Genomic DNA, 13497 nt, shown 5'->3' with positions numbered 1-13497 from the left:
TTGAAAATCTGAACTGAGGTTTCTCTGAGCTCTTTTCTACAACAGCAGGAACTCTGGCAGTTTAAGACACTGAGCTGGAGGTAAGATTGCTTTTCAACATCATCAACAGAAAAAAAACACCCTTCCTGTAGAATAAGGAGTAATGTGCGCTTTTCTGTCTCCTTTAACCTTTCTGAGTTTTGGAAGGAAACTGCTTCTGTCAGGAATGAGGCTTCATGCAGGGAGCAATATGTGAGTCCTGAGCTTGGTGCAAACTCAAAAATTCAGACCTGAGCTTCAGTTAACCCTCTGCGGTAATATTAAAGATACACACACCAAGATGCACAAACACAGCGCAGAGCAAGAAACAAGACGTGTCAAAAGGGTGGAAAGAAGAGCAAAAGTTTCTCTCTTATCATTAGAAACATCTGATCAGTTCAGCGGGGAACACTTCAGATCAATAAAACTCATTCCTGGGAGCTGGTTGTGCCCAGCGAGAAAACCTTCGCCCCTTGTGCAGGAGTCATAATCCTGGAAGCAATGGCCAAGGATCAAATCTGACCCCTGACCCTGTGGTGCATTTCTCTCTGCCTGTTTTTTCACTCTGTCCACTGACCAAGCCTCTGACTCAAGTCAATTACAGTTAGAGAGATGATTGAAGGCGTGTTAGAAAGCAGCTTTCATGGGAGGCAGAGAGAGCAGCAGACCAGAGCTGCTTTTATAAGACTCTTTTTATAAGGCTACATGAGATCTGTTAATGGATGCTTTGAAGTGAATCAGTGGAGCCGTCTGGTGCAGGCTCCCACAGCTGATGCATCTGAGTTGTTAGCCAAGCCTTATTTAGTACATGGATAATGCTCCTTTAAGATATGTTCAGATCGTATACGTGAGGCTGAGTCATAACTACCATGATACGAGTTAAATCTATACTTCTGCAGTTAGATTCATCCTCCCAAGGTGCCTCTTTATCGTCCCTGTGGCTGGAATATACTCATTCAAATCTTAAAGGGTCCCATATTGTGCAAAAATCACTTTTTTAAGTCTTTTAGTGAAATTTATGGGTCTTTGGCTTTCCTCCCAGCCCACAAAATGTGATATTTAATGACAAAACCTGCACTTAGTAGTGCTTGTGAATGTAAAATCCTGACCTAAAACGAGCTGTTTGGATTTGGGGGATTTGCTGACGTCAGCGATTCCCTTTTTTGACCAATCAGAAGCAAGTCTGACCTGATTGCTCCACCAGAGCAGATACCCCGAACCTCCTCCCTGCCCACTCCAGCAGCCATCACTGCTTTGTTTTTGGCTGTAAACAGCCACATAGTTCCATGCACAAGCTTCCCATCTGGGAAGAAGACAAGAGTAAGTGGCTAGAGTTCATTTATGAGGGAAATGTGCCAGCTACACTCAGTAAAACTGTGCATGTGTGTGCTAGTCACTTTACGGCCGACTGCCTTTCCAACTTTGGACAGTACAACAGAGGGCTAGTGAATAGACTGGTCCTGAATCCAGGCACATTACCAACCATCTGCCAACAATCCTGGAAATGTGAGCATTTTAAATGCTGTGTGCTGTGGAGCAGATGTAAGAGCTTTTCCTCAGTGTCCCCCCTGTCTCTGTGTTAGCTTTAGGATGCTAACTTTAGCTGTGGTTAGCCTGTTGTTTTAGCCTGTAACGTTACGGTAAACGAGCTTCGCTGTTTTCTTAACATTGTGCATTCGGAGCTCGTGGTGCTGCTCTCAGTGACATGGAAGAATGGGGCGGTATCAGCGGTGGCTCATTTACATATGAAGGTCACGCCCACTAAATCAGAGCGCTCTGAACAGAGGGGCTATGAGAGCCCAGCAACAATGCTGCTGTACTTGATTTATTGGCTTTTTGGACCAAAACATGTTACTATCATTTCATGAAGACATCAATGATCCATATTAAACTGCAGAAAAGGAGCAGAACATGGGACTTTTAAGAGCTAGAAAAATATTCATGGTGCCCCTTCACTTCCAATTTGATCCAACCATCCAGCTTCTCAAATTTTGGAAGGATGCCTCCCTTCATATCATTAATTAAAGGAGAAACGACATGCTATTGAGAGATGACACACAGCATGAACACACCTTTTGGAAGGGCAACTTTCATCAACAGTCGAACAGTGCAGGAATAAAATTTTGGAAGGACACACTTCCCACTAAAAGGGTCAGTTTGGAAAAAAGATCAGACTCTCACAGAGACTGGCGGTGATGTCATCATCAGGCAAACACTTTGGTGCTTAAAAATATTTTAAGAAGTTGGTATGTCAGCGTCATGCATTGTGCAGGACCAAAGTTGGGATGATACATCCAAGGATAAAAACAAACTGGCAGGATGGCCAACTGTTCAAAAATTAACCTCAAGGCCTTCAAATGTGTCCTACTCTCTTTTTTTTTAATCTAATTTTTACCACATCAGCATTGAGACATGCCTTTAGAGACAGAAAAAAACTCAGCCTGAAAATAATGCGGCTTTTCAGCATTTGCTCAGGTTTGTTCAAATATGCTGGCACATGAAAAAAGGAGGTTAACGTCAAGAACAGAAGACATAAAGTGGTACAATACATTCATGTCTGATGATGGAAATATTTTATATTTATTTTTTCTGATAATATATATATATATATATATATATATATATATATATATATATATATATATATATATATATATATATTTTTTTTTTTTTTTACTAAAACTGATAAAGGCAGCTTTCTTTCCTTTTTTATCAAGCCTATACAGTCCATCACAGGTACACTGCATTCTGCTATTACAACAAAGGAGCAGCAGATGAACTGCAACAAGCTGACTAGAGGGTGGAAATGGTGTCACCGTTGTGAATGTTTCTCACATTTATAGAAGGACCAAGGATTGTAAAATGCAAAACAGATTTAGGAAAATCCTCAAAAAAATCCTCAAAATAAAAAAAAAAACTGATTTTGTAAGTTGCCTGAAAAGTTGGCAACAGAGCAAAGATGCATGATGACATGTGAAGCAACAGCGACTACATTAACAGAGTAAACACTGAACATTCTTTGTGCGTTTGGTGCAGATGCAGCGTGAGCCCCTGTTCCCACACAGACACGTCCCTACCTGCCCTGTATGATGGGATCCCTAAACACATCCACAGTCTGATTCACACCAACCTCAGGGACAGAAATTTGACCATGGGAGGACAGATGGACTTCTGACGTTAGTGCAGTGATGATGCTGTGTGCTCCACTCACAGAGGAAAAAAACATACATGACCACTGAAGAGTCGAATCTGATTGGTTAGTATGTTGTTCAGTGTTTGCGTACTAACTGCTGATATATTTGTACGGTTTCATGATGCATATGCACCCAGAAATGAACTTTTGAGTAGATGAATATTTTTGTTGTTGCAGAGCTTTTGTCTGTGCATATTTCCAAATATTTCTACCCAAACATTATGGGCTACAGTTAAAGTAATTTCAAGTGCAACATGAGAGGCAGCTTTCATTGCACGCTACTTCAAAATAAAGGCATCAAATTACATCTCATTTGAAGTTCTTCAAAATGATAAGCTTTCGCATTTCAGTCTGTGTGGTGCAGTCAATTCAAAAGGCAATGTTTTACAAATTTTACTGTGAATGTGAATGAACAAGAATTACCATTTTTATGATACATCATTAAACAACAAATTTGTAATTTTGGCAACATGTATTTTGAACACTGATGCCCCCAAAGCTTTTGACTCTCAGTGAATAAAGTTTCCGCAGAGACAGCAGAGCACAGTATGACAAACCACCTGTTACAGAAGCTTCACATCCTCATCAGTTACACCTCAACATACTGATAATGTCCTCTGGTATGAGCGCAGGTCTGAGGCAGGTTCAGGCCTGATGACTGATTTAAAGCAGACTTCATCATCTGCATCACAAACTTTAGTCATATCAGTCATCTCAAAACAAACACCAGGAGCTTTTATTTCACTTTGCACTGATGCAACGACAGCTACTGTACGCTGACAATGGCCTCGTCTCCTTGGCAACGACGGGTGAGTCACTGTGGCTAATATATGACAGTGCACTTACTGAAGTCTATAGATGCTGAGCAGACAGGGACGCTAACATGCTGCTGAAATACACAAGAAAGGACAGAGACACATTTTAACTTTCTGTTTTAAACTCCCTCAGTCTAAATTACAGAAATCTCTGACACACACATCTCCACTGACACACACACACACACACACACACACACACACACACACACACACACACACTGACTTACTGTATTCCTGAGTGAAGAAATGGTTTTAGGTACTTACAGGTGTTACAGAATGATAAATCCGCTTGTTTCTCTGTTTTCTGTGCTCCTTTTTTCTCCCTTTGATGCTAGCTCTGGAAAGCAGCTAAAAAGCGACCAAACCAGCAGACGATAAGAAAATCACAGCCTGTCACAGCCAACTGTAGCTGCTCTCCCTCTCTTCCCGTCTCTTTCTCTCTTTGCTTTATCTACACCTCATCCTTCCTCCCTCCCATCCTCTGACCTGCTCCCTCAATCTCCATCTTTCTTATCTTTCTTCATCTCTCCTCTCTCCTCCTCCTCCCTCTGTCTCCCTCCCTCTCTTTCAGCCACCCACGGGCCAGTCTGCAGCAGCGAGCTCCACTCTACTTTTTTGTGATGTTAGAGAGTGTGTGCACAGAGCAGAGGGGAGATACAGTGAGGTGTGTGTACTCCAAGGATAGTGATATACAGCAGGCTTGATGATAAAGAAGTCTGACAGCAGGGCTGGTAACCTGAGGCTGATGCCCACAGAGAGCCTTGAAATCAAACGTGTGATGTCTGAGTGTGCGTTCAGATAGAAAGGAGAGCAGACCATGAGCAGACAGAAGTGATGGGTGTTAAGATAGAAAAAAAAAACCTCACTGTACGTCATTTTTTAAAATCCTCTCTGGGCAAAGAAACAACACCTTATTTCACCTCGCCTGGGTTGACCGGTCAGAGCAGGAAGGTGTCAGCCTCCTAAAACTGGACTGACTGCTCCCAGTTCTTCAACTAATTGAGTTTAAGCAGGTAAACAAGACATTTTGCAGCTACATGTCTTTAAATCCTAAAATATTTGTAGTTATGCACTATAGGATAGAGATATTTTCAAATTGCAAGTTGCAAATTTTGACAACTAAATAGTATAACATTTTCATTCTCACTCCAGTAGCAGAATTACACGTCAATCAAATTAAATTATTTACAGTTTACCCTAGGTTAACAGCCTTGGGGGGTATGACGTTGTTGGCGAGGGGGGTTGGGCACAGGAAAAACAAGTGCTGAGTCTTCACAGAAAAGGGAAGGCACTGGGAAATGTGTCTTGTAGTGTTTCCCAGCTCTCTGCCCACTATATGGAGCGTGCTGGTCCGTGTGTGTAAATGTGGCACGTGTTTGTGTTTGTGTGAACGCGCTGCGGCGGAACTTCACCGTGCACGAAACAGTGCGAGGAGAACGCGACAATGTAAGAATGACCCGTCATGTAAATTAGATGAATATCATAAGTGTATTTGGTCTTTTAGTCTTTATATGGAAAATAAAATTAACTCAACTTTCAGGGGGGCTGCCCGCCCACCCTATACAATGATAAGGGAAACACTGATTTATATATTTTTTTATTGTAGACATGAAAACATGAAAGCCAAACTGTAGCTCTAGTTAATGGCTCCTACCAAAATATGATGGAGCTCTACTACCTGGATGTAAACAAGCACAGATGGCATATACCATCTGGTGGTGTTGCGTTGGCTGTCAGTATGTTGATATAGTAAGTTGAGCTAAAGTTGAATGTAAGCTGTGTCTTGTTAAACAGACCAATAAACACTCAACAGAGACACAATAAACTAGAACAGGCATGAGGACATCAACTTGCAAAAAGGGCAGAAGGCTGTTGGAGCTAGCTCTGCTAATGTTAGCAACAAACTGTAAATGAATTTCACAATATTTACTCAGCAAAAAATAAAATTTGAGCAAACCTTTATGCTTCAACGGCCATAATACTAACCTTATCAGACTTAATATGTGCCACATTCAATCATCAAGTCTAGAAAAAAAATCCCACTTGGGTAGGACCAATGTACTTATTGGTTCTTCAACTGAGACATTGTTCTTTTTTTGTCAAATTTTTCTTAACCCATTGGCAGATTTTTGACTCTTCACAAGCAATTCAGGTGTCAATTATCTATTGACATTCTATAAAAATAAGATTTTTTTTCCTCTCAAGTGAAAGTGGCTCATAAAAAGTCTAATAAGATATTTTTTAACTAAAAACAAGAAATAAATATTTGCTTCAATTTCAGTTTTTGCAGTGAACCTGAAGACTCTAAGCCCTTGTTTCAGTGGGTTGAATAAATTGTGCTCAAATTGTCAGTTTTCTGGGTGTTTTCTCACCTTTAGACTGTTTCATCAGATGTAAATTAATGTTCTATTCAACAGACAAGGAAATCAGTCCTTTCAGATCACCCCAAACACAGCCTTTTAAATTGACAGTGTTAGGATTTCCATATCAAAGCAGCCTTGTTACCCAGTGGCAAAACAGAAATATCTTTCTGATTGGTTTGTCAAGTACAAAAAGTTCTCCAGCTCTACTTAACTAGTATGCAAAGCTGTGGTGATTTTACCACAGGTGGAATCTAAGGGGCTGTATTTCTCAACTGCATAAATAAATGAATCCTTTTTGAATCAAAATGTATTTTCTACATCAATATTAAGTGTAGTCTTGCCTTTTTGTAGTTGAAAAATGAACAGGATCATGTGCAGAAATATGTAATCAAGTCAACACTTGTACTGGAGGAGACTAGACCTATTGTCGCTCTCATAGGCAACCTCCAGTCTCAAAATTCGAAGCCTATATGGAGGAGCGCCAACACACTCTTCAAAAAGCCTCGAAGAACTTCTTCTTCTGCTTTCATCCTTGTCTTTACATTTTGAGTTCTTGAGTCTGGCTGAAGAAACACCAGACACCACATACAAACCCCTTAGAAAAGGCAGATCCTTGCAGCAAAAACATGATTACAACCTGGTTCAAAGACAGTTTGGGTCTGTATAGCTCTTTACTTTATCAGCACATACTGTACAAGGGTGAATTTTTTAAAAACTCGTTATTTTTGAAGTTATCAAACTTGTAAGTTTTGCCCAAGTAAAAGCACGAGTGACGTGACTGACAGGTGGGCACCCTGTGGCTGTCTGCAAAGAGGTAATGCCCTGTCTACTTCCGCCTCATAGATGATGGGCCTAAAAACTCCAAGTGTAGTGTTATTCATTTTGATAAATTCACAAGCTGACTTTAACTTAGAGATAGGTATCTAGTGAAGCCACCTCCTTTCCATAAGCTTAGATTTACCAATTAAGTTCATGTTAAGTGAATCATCTTGGAGCAAGGAGGAGACATGAAGAGAGGCAGCAAAGATACTCTCAGATCAGAATGACTAACTCCAGATATGCACATATTTAAAGATGGTGGTCTGCTGTGATGCATGGTTTATTGTTAGCATGCCTGGCTGCTATGCAAAGCAACTGGCAGGAGAAGTACTGAGCCTCTCCGCTCAACCTGTTAGGATCACTTTAAATCCTCCCTCACTTGTTTGTTTCTACCTGGTGAGTCTGGTTAACACTGATCTGCTTCAAGAGCACAAAGGCTTCAGTAGTGACACTGCTGCACACAGCTCTGATCCACTGTCTCCCTCCCCCTCATTCATCCCTGACACAGAGACATAGAGACACAGACACAGAGAGATGTGTGTCAAAGGCCACAACCAGAGGTGGCGTCTCACCGCGGTGCTGTTAGCTTTACTACACAGAGCTGTCAATCAAAGAATAGAGGAAATGACAGAGCGGGCCTGGAGGAGAGACAAGGATCAGATAGATCACTGACGTTTACTGTAAATACACACACTGACACGGTCTGTGTCCTGAAGGAAGACTGAATCAGAAACCTTTTCAACTTAATCAAAGCTAATCACTGTTTCATCTGTGATCAACTTCTCACATGAACCAAGGATCACACAGATTAATGCTGTAAACCTCTGACTCAACATTGTGAGTTGCACTCTCAGGTTGGATGGCCTGCTTTGACGACCTGAGGCTCACTCATTGGTACACTTTTATCTATGAGGCAGTTCTTGGTCCACTGCCCCACTATTCATGTGTTTTTATCATGCAGAAAAGTAGTGGACAGTACTCTCTGCATTCTCAAGACCTCATCACACTCTCTGTCACGAGCGCTTGGACTGAAATTGGGAAAAGGGCCTTTGGGTACTCTGTACCCAACCTTGCAGAGCAGATGGACCTGCCTGATTCAGTTTCTAAAATCCTGAAGATCCATCTTGTCAGGCTCCAATGACCAACGATTTCACTCAGCTAAATTCTGACCGGCCCAATCAGGGAAGAGAGGCGGGAGCAGTGGGAGCAGCGTAAGTGACGAGAAGATGTGATGTCAGCAGACTTTCGTACTTGGCAGTGTTCCTTTGATTCTTAAGTTGACTTAACAAAAACGGCAGCGGTCGTCTAACGCCATTATCACAGCTGTTTCTCGCGTTTCTGTAGTTGTTCGTCTATTGTTTCTCAGCAGCGGCAAACATAAGCTACGTCATACCGTGGCTTGATGCGGATTGGTCTGTGGTGAGTGTGTCAATCAGAACGGCCGTCCAATCACCAGCTGCTGATTTTTTTTGAAGGTCCCGCCTCTGAAAACAAATCCAAACAGCTGCTACCCAGATAGACTAGTGAAATATTTCCGTGGCGGATATATGAAACTATCCGTATAGCGTGTCAGGTTACTCTGCACCCTCAGCTTGGAACAAGTTGCAGAATGACTTAAAGCTCAAGAAGTTGTTGTCCTTAAATGTTTTTAGGTCTAAAATGAAGGACACGGAGGCTGATTTTATAAGCTGACAGTGTTTTAGCTGGGTTGTTTGAGCAGTTGTTTCCTAGAACTTGGTTTTAATAAATAATCTTGTGTTTTAATGTCTGTCCTATGTCTTTTTTGTGCTTCCTGTCTGTAACTTTTTGTTTCTGCTGCTGCCTGTCTTGGCCAGGTCTCCTCTGAAAAAGAGGTTTTTAATCTCAATGGGACCAACCTGGTTAAATAACAGTTAAATACATGCAATCATATGGTGGTAAATCAAAGTCTTTAAGTTCACTGCTTTACACCTCTGTCCACTATCACTTAAATTACAAGCAAACAATAAAATAAACAAATCTTTGCTACATGCAAACACTCACAAAATAATGGCAAATGATGCAATCGATACCTACACTGTGCTGACACTCTTATTGACGATACGTTCACATGGACAAATACTGAGACCTCTAAGCTGCTTATATGTCAAAAATAATTATACCTCTTTAACTTCCGATGTTTTGATTCACCCTGGTGTGTGTCGCTCCTCTGGATTTACACCAGTTGCACACAACAAACCTCAGCCCCACCTCTCACTTACTCAGGGTGATTTTCACCAAATAATTTTAGCTTCATCTCACATTGGTAACTCAGGCGGCAATTTTACAAGACAAAGGAGCAGGCAGGAAATGTCAGAGTCAAATAGGGTTTAAAGTTTTGTCTGTTGACATTCAAACATGAAGCTAACGCCAAGCATTTTGGTGCATACATATAAGCATTTTTTTGTAGCAGAAGACTTTCTGCTACCAAGCAGTTCATCCCTCTGCATGCATCTGCATGTATACTTCAGCACACAGGTTCTGGAGGTTTATGCGTGTAAATGGTATGTCTGTGTATCTGTGCAGCAGAGTGAACACAATGTAACAGTGATTTGTGTCATGCTCTGCTGCTTCCCTGCAATGAGCAAACACGTTATGTGTAATCATGTCTCCATGTTCAGTTGATTTTTTTTCCCCTGAGATTCAAAACTGTCTTAATGTGGTGGTTTCTCTGTGGTGGTTTTTCACTCTGAAGAAGAAATTGATCAAGAGTTTCTTTGTTTCTCTCACTTTTCACAAACTTAGGTCAGACATTGACACTGTTAATAGTTTCTGTTGATAACATAGGTTACCTAAGGTCTTATCTTTTTTGTATTGGAAATGAAAACACTTTTTCAGTAAGATACACTCCATTGGAATAAATATTCTGCATTAAACATCAACAGGGTCCCTGGACTCCCCAAAACAAAAGGCAAACTTATTGAGAGGATTGTCAACTTTAAATCATAGATCCATCCTGTGCATCTCAGCTATAAAATGCAAATAAACTTCAAACAGTGCATCCATTTGAATTCACATTCTTCTTTACATCTTTACAGCCACAGAAAAATGTCACATCCTCACATCACTGTGAAGCTGGAGGAGCTGGACGAAGACAACCTCCACCCACTGACTGTCAATCCCCCGCCATCCTTTCTGTCTCTCAAACCAGCCACACACACACACACACACACACAAACACTTGTCCGTACACTTCACAGCAAAGAATCGTCTCCCTCTGCGTTCGTCCTCATCTTCACGTCCTCCATCATTGTTCACTTGTCAACACTCCCTCCCCCTCCATCCTTCCTGTCCACACGTTTATCCCTCCCACACACACAAGCAGACACACACATTAAGTTTTATCTCTTTTTTACATCAGCATGTGAGAGACGGGGGGAAATCAGGGGATAAGAAAATACAAAGTGGGTGATGGAAGGATGAAACAGATAAACTACATCTTTATATGATCTCTATTGACAGGTTCTACACCGATATGTAGAATCTGTAATCCAAGTATTGACCAATCAGGTATCAGCAGGTGTCTATATAGTACAGATTCTACAGAGAGCAAAAGCAGGCAGGATGCGCATTGCTGTTCTAACAAACCATGATCTTCTTTGTCTGTATTAGTGAAATCAGGTCACAACAGATAACCTGGGATTGTTGGATTAAGTTGAAATGATAAAACAACCGTAAAGCATTAAGGTTTTTTTTATTTTTCTTTTCAAATTTTTTAGTCTATAGCTTTTTCCTTTGACTATTTACTTCTCTTGCTTTTGACTCTGTACATTTTAAATACAGTTCCTTTCTCACACAGCTACACACTCAGACATGTATCTCCTGTGGCTCTGCTCAAAGCACTTGCACATGGTCCACTGAGGAAAGGGTGAGAGCATGTGAGTGATCACAAAGGAACAGTGAATGATAAAGATGTGACCACATCAAAAGCCTGTGCTTCAACACTCACTCACACACACACACACACACACACAAACACACACACACACACACACACACACACACACACACACACACACACACACACACACACACACACACACACACACACATTTTTTCTCAGGAGAGTCAGTGAGTTTCCCTCACCCTCTCTCTGTTTCTGCTCTGCTGCATTCGTCACTTCTGGAGGCTTCAGTGCCACAGAACATCCATTTACGAAAAACTTGGCACTTTGATGTGTCTGCACTCTGTAAGTTCATCCATGTGCACACATCGCCATGTGTGAATCATCTTTTCCATGAGCAGGCTGTATGTTGCTTTTGTTAGTGGGAGTAAATCCATATATAACCTCTCGAGATTCACAAGTATATAAAGCCCCATTTCCTCCGAGCACGTATTTTACGGTGGTTCCATTGACTAATCCTGGGACAGATCCCCAAATAAACAAGATGAGCTGTCCCATTTTTTGGGACCCTTCCAAAGGGGTGCCAGACTAAACCGATCTGATCTCGGAAGGTGGAAGTACAACACTGCAGACTGTTGATTGGTCGAAAGGATCGTCACTTACCGTGCGACAGCAGCTGTATTTCTACTTGTGGCACACAGACTTCTCTAAAACAAAACTTGGTTGCACTTTGTATCAGAGAGCCACATGCCAATCACAAAACGGACAAAATGCTGGATGTCTGCCATCGTTGCTCTTTGTTTACTGTTTTGTATTTTTCTTCTTAGACGGATTTATTAACGGGGTAAACTGTGTCGCGCTGCTTTGGTGTCACACTATTGTGTTACTGATGCTATCCAGCTTACACACCGTCTACCACAAGGGGGCACAGTTGGCTGCGGAAACGCAAACAGGACTAAGCTTAACCGAGCCAACTTGTACCAAACTGTACTGATATAAACCATACTGCTTTGTGGAAACAGGGCTAAAGAAGAAATAAAGTCCTTACCCAAATCAGCACAAAACAACGTAGATGATGGAAATGTGCAATTTTAATGCAGATGTGTAGCATCTGCATTGAGGTCTATTTGCTTGATGTTAAACACATTTTGTGTAATGCATGGTCATGTCTTAATAAGGGAGAGAAGCTGTTAAAAAGTGGGGCCGTGGACTGATCTGTCTTGCTGTGTGCCCAGGATAACACTTCTGAGGAGATTTTTGCTTCTTTGAACTCTTCTAAGTTTCCTCTGAGTCAAATACTGCCACACAACAGAAAATGTCTTTCTACATGTTGTGCTGAAACATTAGCTGCACCAGTGTATAGGACCTAGCTTCCTCTCCAGATAACCAAAATGGTATTAAGCTCTTCTTTCAGGGTGTTTGAGATCCTGTTCATTAACTCTTGGTGATTCGTTATGCCCAGTCAGGTGAGATGTTTAGATGATTGATGTCAGACTTGGTATTTAAGGTTGTATCTGTTTCACTCGTCTTATTGTCCAGTCGTCATCTTGTTGTTCTTTGAGTTACTTCCTCCTCATTTCACACTTCACTTCACACCCTTGTTATCCCTCACCCTGATTACTGTAACCTTTGTTCAATTAGTCTCACCTGTGCCTGACTAACCTCACCTTGCAGTGTGTTAAATCGCTGTGTTATTCTGCAGTGTGTCTCCTAAACATGAACTGAACAGTTCAGCCTTTCACAGTCCCCGTTTTCTCTGCTCCCTTTTCCTCGCCTGTCGTCCAACTCTTAATTTTCTGCCTGACACTTTGATTTGTGTGCCTGAACTGGACCACTCTCCTGGTTTTATCGTCTCCTGCACATTACTTTGTTAGCCTTGTGTTATTGCTCTTTCAGTAATAAATCCTTTTCAGCTCTGTCATCACTCTCTGCCTTTGCATCATCCCCCATGAGTTTCTATTTCTGTTTTTATCACATCTAATAGATTTGTTTCAGAGTCCAGTCTCTTGTCTGTCTCTTACTCAGACTTCACAGATGACAAACTGCGCTCTTTCCTGTTAGTCATGTTCTCTGGGGTTTACGTCAGCTAAAAGCAATAAATAATTTTAATTAAGTCATTACGGAAAGCTTTGTAAGCGTGAATGGCTTCTCGTTATCTCAAGAAAACATCCTCATCATACACCAACAGTCCTTTGCGTTTTAGTGACTCATTTGTCTTATCGAGCTCTGCAGTATAACCGTTTAAAGTACACGTTTGGTGTGTTTATAACTGCGTTACATCAGCATCTTTGTCTTTGTTCTGTTATCTATCCTTCACTTGTCCTTTTAACGATTATAATGATAAAACCACACATGCCACGCTCAATAAGAACAGTGTTGTGAATGTTTAAGTCTGTCATCCCTTACTACACCTCTTCATCTACC

At 41.3% G+C, this 13497-nt stretch overlaps 1 protein-coding gene across 4 annotated transcripts in view; it reads right to left on the bottom strand.

The window, feature by feature from the left end:
* LOC141798023 (dedicator of cytokinesis protein 3-like) overlaps positions 1-13497 on the bottom strand; it is a 272445-nt gene that overhangs the window by 91217 nt on the left and 167731 nt on the right. The window contains exon 1 of one of the 4 annotated variants that reach the window (XM_074679815.1): positions 4294-4563. The exons of the other annotated variants lie outside the window; for them this stretch is intronic. The gene's annotated coding sequence lies outside the window, so the exon portion shown is untranslated. Of the gene's footprint in view, positions 1-4293; positions 4564-13497 lie in introns of those variants that run through there. 4 annotated transcript variants of the gene reach the window in all.

The sequence above is a fragment of the Halichoeres trimaculatus genome, unplaced genomic scaffold (assembly GCF_033239565.1).
Source record: "Halichoeres trimaculatus isolate MK-OKI-2021-1 unplaced genomic scaffold, fHalTri1.1 fHalTri1_scaffold_1, whole genome shotgun sequence".
Taxonomy (NCBI): Eukaryota; Metazoa; Chordata; class Actinopteri; order Labriformes; family Labridae; genus Halichoeres; species Halichoeres trimaculatus.
The sequence above is the reverse complement of the archived record's forward strand: the minus strand, read 5'-3'. Positions and strand labels throughout refer to the sequence as shown.